Source organism: Fukomys damarensis, unplaced genomic scaffold, assembly GCF_012274545.1.
Source record: "Fukomys damarensis isolate Sample0158 unplaced genomic scaffold, DMR_v1.0_HiC HiC_scaffold_23, whole genome shotgun sequence".
Lineage (NCBI taxonomy): Eukaryota > Metazoa > Chordata > Mammalia > Rodentia > Bathyergidae > Fukomys > Fukomys damarensis.
The window spans coordinates 8,099,851-8,106,395 of record NW_022900935.1 but is presented as its reverse complement, the minus strand read 5'-3'; the positions used below and the strand labels follow the sequence as shown (position 1 = coordinate 8,106,395).

Here is a 6,545-nt window from a genome sequence, read left to right as displayed (position 1 = left end):
ACAAAAAAAAAAAAAAAAAAAAAAAGTGAGATTTAAGCTAAATGTCAGGTAAGCTGTTAAAGTGTTGCATTTTAAATAACCTTTTTTTAAAAAAGCTGAGAGTTGAGTTTTTATTCCTCCCTCCCTGTAAGGGTACTCGGTGCTGGTTCCTTTTGCCACTCTCTAAAAACAGTCGGAATTTGCTAGGGGAGGGCTTTGGAGGGATATTCTGCTGATAGAAGGCAAATCAGATTTGTATGAAAAGTAGATGAGGTAAGGGAGCAGCGGCTTTTACTCAGGACTAATTCATGCAATGCCTCCCAACCTCGGGATGGGGTCTCTTCCAAAGGCCACCAGACTTCCTGCCTATTCCCAGCCTACGAGAAGCGTGCCTAACATCATGATCCCCCTGCTATCATAGAGCGCAGGCTAAGGGACAGGCCTAATGGAAAAAAGGCCCACATAGAGGAAGCTCAGGCTAGCTCTCACCACAGGAAGTTGAGGAGGCAAAGAGGTGTCCAAAGAGAAAATGCAGCCAGGGATTTAGCTCAGTGGCACCACGCCTGCCTCATAAGCACAAGGTCCTGAGTTTGATCCCTGGAACCAAAGAGAAAATGAAAAAACAAAACAGCTTCCTTTAAAGGAATGAGACTTGCAATGTTTTCAAAATTGTGAGGGGGAAAAAGTATTTGGTCCTTATTGAAAAGATACAGAGCCAGATGCTACTTAAGTCAATAAGGACAGATTTTATTCAGTACCATCACTATAGGCGTAAGAGTCAATAAAACTGAGCTTGATTCTGAATACAACACAAAGAAGTAAAACAGCTGAGAATCTACTACCCACGAGCAGTGTGACAGGTCAGTGGATGGGAAACTCTAAGAGTATAACTGAAGGTTAAGAGGACTCTTAGTAAATTGGGCTACCGGGATTCTTGCTAAATGTAGGCCAAGGACTTGGGCATTAAGGGTAGGGAAGAACATGATCAGATATTAATGGTGATCAGATATCTAGGATGGGTGGGGTTCTTACTATACCAACTTAGCAAGGATTCTTGCTCTAAAACCAGGCAAAGTAAGAGAAACTTGTTCTAAGGCACAAAAACCCTAAGGATGGGATTTGGGAATGAGGACTAGTTGAAAAGATGGCTCAGAGGTGCCTATATAAAGTTTGGTTAAAGAAAGAGCTTATCAGAATTCTATACCTTCCCAAACTGTCAATCAAAAATGAAGACAAAGTAAGAGACATCTAAGGACTCAAGGGCTGGGAATGTAGCTCAGGGGTAAAGTGTGTGTGTAACCTGCATGGAAAAATGGGACTCTAAAGTTAGAAAATTTTCCTTTGGAATCCAGTGGCTTCCAAACTTCCTCATGCCTAGGGCATAAATGGCTCCCGCACCTCTCCTCACCCAGAGGAATGGACAGAATATACAGATCCCGGCACCAAGAGATCAAGCCCAACTTCATTTCCTTAGGCAAGGGAGGAAGGGGTATAAATCTAGGAAAGGATGGAATTAGTCTGAAAATGTCTGTGATCCACTGTATTCTTTCCTATACTCTTCCTATTATAAAAGAGCCAACAATACACCTACACAAGGGGAGATGGTGATTTGAGGCAAATGGGCTTTTCCATCTCCTCAGAGCTAGCTTTGTTTTTGTTTTTTGAGGAAAACATGTATTGGTATATTTATATATATATATGATGATAATACTCAACATAGGGAATTTATACCTGTGCATGATATAACCTGCCTCTTTTTTTCCCATCCCCCAAACCCCTTTCCCCTCCTTTTATACAAAAGCTTTGTTTCCATTTTTTCCTTCTATTTTTACTTTTTTGTCCCTTCCCCTTTCTCCTTCCCTCTCCTTTGTTCCCCTCCCCATTTGAATATTTTCTTCCCATTTCCAAATATCTAGCATATATTTCAGTTCTAATTTCAACTTTCATTTTCTCACACCAGAGAAACAATGCAGTGTTTAAACATGTGTGCAATTTATTTCTCTTAAGAGTATCGTCTCAAGGTCCATCCATTTAGCTTTACGTGTCTCAAGCTCATCCTTCTTTACGGCAGGGTAGTATTCCATTGTATAAAAAAGACCACGTCTTCTTTATCCACTCATCGGCTGATGGGCATTTGGGCTGTTTCCAAGATTTAGCTATTATAAACTGTGCTGCTATAAACATGGGTGTGCACATATCGCTGTGGTAAGATGCTTTTAATTCTTTTGGGGAGATACCAAGAAGGGAAAAAACAGCTGGGTCAAATGGAACCTCAGAGCTAGCTTTGAATAAATCTTTTTTCCTTTTACCTAAATACATGGTCTCCTTTGATTTGGTCAGCAGCGAGCAGATGAACCTGAGCATATGAATCTAAGTGGCCAACCACACTTGCCTAGCATGTGTAAGGGCCTGGGTTTGAGATGGGATAATAATGAGGCCTGGGGATTTGGCTCAGTGGTTCCGCTGCCTGCCTTCGCAACCACAAGGACCTGAGTTTGATCCCCGGTATCAAAAAAAAAAAAAAAGAAATCATAATGAAAATTGTACTTTTAAGAAGACTGCAACTTCCAGGACTCCGCTGAAGTTTCCCAAGATGACCCAACACCAAAAGGCTATAAATTGACTCAATTAAGAAAGTAAAGAACAGAAGTCTGAGAAGATAAAGACAACTCATGGCAACATTTCATTTGGTTAGATTTATACTCTTTCCCTACCAGACCTATCACTAAACCTGAGTTTAACCAAAAAACAAAAAAAAAGCTTTCCCATGCCTGTGGATGTTGGGGGTATGTTTGGCCACTTTTTCACAGGCTTTTCACCCCCACCAAAAAAAAGTATAAGTGTTTCCCATTCCAAACTGTAATGAGTCTAATTTCTCTAAGCCCACTCCTCTCTGGAGTGCATCCTATAATTCTACCCCTGTCTAATAAACCCTTCTTTGGCCTCTCTCTGACCTGTCCTAAAAATTCTCCTGTCATGGGAATTAATGAATCTGACATGCAAAGGATGGGTTAAATTCCTCATTTTAACTTTGGGAATTTCTCAGACCCAGCCCAAAGACAGGTTCAGCCCCTGCACACACATCTGCACGCACGCACACACACACACACACACACACCACCACCACCACCACCACCACCAACAACAACAAGAACCCTAAAAATGTTTGATCCCATGTGAGAAATGAATTTACTTGTCCAGACCCAAAAATATTAGACTCAGGAGGCAGTGAAAACGAGGCTTAAATACTCTTGCAAGACTAGCTCCTGTACACACAGACACACCAGTGTGGAGGAGCTGTGTGCTTTTATTCCTAACTTGAAAGGCCCTCCCCCTGAAGGAATCCAATCACTGCCAACCTGATCCGGACCCCTCTAAATGGCCCCTGCCAGCACAGCTGCACTGCAAGGCTCATAACACCATCAACCCTGCTATTGATAGCAGCCACTACTCCCTACACTTTCCCAAGCCTTGTGCTTGGGCAACCATTACCTCTCGTGGTCTCTCAAACCTTGTTCTGGGCAGGTAGGCACAACTTTCTCTCACTGAACTCCTCCTGCCCCATGACCCTACAAAAGACCCCACAGACGGTGCAACAGTTGCTGGCCTGGTCTCTAGTGCCAGAGTGGTCTCTCAGGTTTGTTATACAATGAACCTGTTCTGTTGAGTTCGTACCACTCTTCATTATCCTTTTTCTAAAACTTTTTATCTTTTCGTTTGTTTGTTTGAGGCAGGGTCTTACTATATGTATCCTAAACTGGTCTTGAATTCCCTATGTAGCCCAGGTTGGCCTCAAACATGCAGGGGAAGTTGCCTTAATCTCCCAAGTGCTGGGATTACTGGCATGTGCCATCATGCCTGGATGTTTCTATTTTTTAAGCTATAGAGGAATTCCTCATTTTAGGGAAGACTTTTCATTGTTATGTTCTGAATTCTTCTATTCCATTTAATAACTTAGCTTTAGGGACACCAATAACCTATGCTTTCCAAATCTATTAGTTTCTCTCTGATTGTTTTAAAATCTTTGTGTATTTATTTATCTTTGAGACAGGGTCTCACTATGTAGCTGAGACTGACCTGGAACTCACTATGTAGTCTGGGCTGGTCTTGAACTCATAGGGATCCTCCTGCCTCAGCCTCCCGAGTGCTGGGATTACAGGCGTGTGCCACGACGCCCGGCTATATCTTTGTGTTTTTAAAAGTCTGCCTTTCTTTGCAAACATGCAAACATACTGAGGCAAGAGTCTAAGGTGTGGCAACATGGCTGGCGATTGGGCAAGACCTGTGGGTCATGGAGATTTGTTAACAATGGGGCAGAGCAGCAGCTCCAGAACCCTGCACCTGATACCAGATAATCCTGTCTTCACTTCTGCTGGCAGCTCTTCACACAATCAAGCCAAGCCCTGTACCTGATAACAACCTTCTGGTATGAGCTCAGGCAGGTTTTTGATGGGCTGATTTAGAGCTGAAGTCAGAGGGGGAATATATAAGATGGTGGCTACTAAGCTATGGCTGATGTAAACCTTATTCACCAGCCCACACTCACTGTGCAGAGCACTTCTGTGATTCTTTTGCCTTGAACATTAAACTTTCACTTTCACTGATCTGCCCAATTCTTTGAACAGGACAGTAAGAGCCTGGAAAGGACCGACTGGTCACTATAGTACCCGGTAACACTAATACACATAAAAATGTGAAGGAAAAAAATGTTTATGCTCTATTTCCTATTTCACCTCCTCTCCCCCATATCCATTTTCATTTTTCCAAAGAGAAAAGGGAAAGATATGGACACTGCTAACTTTTCTACTTTCTTGTATCAAATATGCATATGTATGTGTCAATTTTCTGGATTTTGTAGACCTAACTGCATGAGATTTAATGGGACAGAAAAGAATAGGAAGGCTTGACAGGTACAAATCCCAAAACTTCAATTCATTTGTCCACTGTCATTTGTTGACATTTAAGATATTGAGCTGTTACTCATTTTAAACTATCTTAGAGATTGATGGAAACAGTCTGTCAGACAGTTTTGATACATGGTGTATGATATAGGACCTCCAGATAATCCAAATAATGTAAGGGAAATATAACTCCAAACCTGCTAGATGTCTGGACATGGCGAATTTGTGTTCTCTAAAATCGAAGAATGAATTCTAGGAACAACAGAGGTCAAGAGTAGGAAAAATTTATAGAGAAAGACAGCTTCTAAGAGAAACAGAAGGGGGACCAGAAAGTGAGTTGTCCAGGGGACCCTGTTTCCTGGGGTGGGGGGATTATAGAGCAAAGTCACAAGGTGAGGCAGGTCCAAGGTGGGACAAAACTATAGTCACTTAGTAAGATTACAAGCACAGTTGTTTACGTAATATTGAACCAAGTGGAAATCACAAGGTGGGTACAAGGTGGGACAAAAATATGATCAACCAATAAGATAGGTCAGGGACCTTTCCTAGAAGGGATGGGTTAAGGTCTTGGTTCCCTACCTGTTGATAGATACCTATTTAGGATATCAATCACTGTTATTTATTCCTAATGGGTGGGTATAGTACTATCTCTCTTTTTATAACGTTAACTAGTGACTGTGCCTCAATTGTTTTTCTATACTGAGGGCCCAGTTTTGTCTAACTGCCTCATAATAACTTGTAACTTAGCTATTGCATTACGGTGATGAAAGTGGGTTGAGAACATAACTTAGATTAAAGAGCGTTATAGAAAAGGATGAGTAGTTGATGAGCATGTTTTGCAATAATCCAGCTCTGATCTCAAGCCAGGAAATAGTCGTGCATTTATTTCCCCATCACTATTCCACAGGCAGTAGGTATCCTTATGAGTGGGTCTTTCTCCAGAATTTCATCTGCCCTCGTTAAAATCCTATCTTTCCTTCAAGATCCAGAACAAATACCACCCACGACCCTGACTGGGCCTGACTGGATATCATGCCTCCTCTTTTGTTTTTTATTTTTGTTTTGTTTTGTTTTTTTGTTTTTAGAGGAGTGGGGGTGTTTGAGACAGGGTCTCCATATGTAGCCCACGCTAGCCTTAACTCTCAGCTTTCCGCCTGTTGCTTTTTAGTCTGTCTCTCCGACCGGAAAGTAAACCCTAAATGGCCTCCCGAGTACTGGGATTACAGGCATGCGCCCCACACCGGGCACACACGTTCCCTTTCATTTCTAACACAGGGCGGTCTTTTCTTCCTCTCTTTCCTCCACACAGTACTTCTTTTCCAAAGGCAGCACAGTGCATTGAAGAGCTAAGGCTTTGACTCACCAATTTGCTATCTCTGTGACCTTGGCACTGTCTCGGTGCCTCAGTGGTCCTTACCTGTAAAATGGTGAGACGTATGTAGCCTTGTTAGGAGGAGTAAAGCAGGGAAAGGATGTAAGGCATTTAGAAGAGTGGCCGATATGCAGTAAGCCTTATACAAACGCGAGCAATCCTTTCGATTCACCTTGGCAGCGCAGAAGCCCCAGGCAGCAGCACCTGGATGGGAGCGGCCCTTGGGAGGCTGTAGGTGAACGCTCACGTTGCTGCGGCCGAGGGAGAAGCACCTGGCGCTCGGCCCCGCCCCG

At 42.8% G+C, this 6,545-nt stretch overlaps 1 long non-coding RNA gene across 1 annotated transcript in view; it reads right to left on the bottom strand.

Annotated features, from left to right (window-relative positions):
- The window catches only part of LOC104863479, a 17,822-nt gene that overhangs the window by 10,915 nt on the left and 362 nt on the right, over positions 1-6,545 (bottom strand). The window contains exon 2 of the long non-coding RNA XR_780587.2: positions 6,298-6,481. This is a non-coding gene — a long non-coding RNA (uncharacterized LOC104863479). The remainder of the gene's footprint in view (positions 1-6,297; positions 6,482-6,545) is intronic.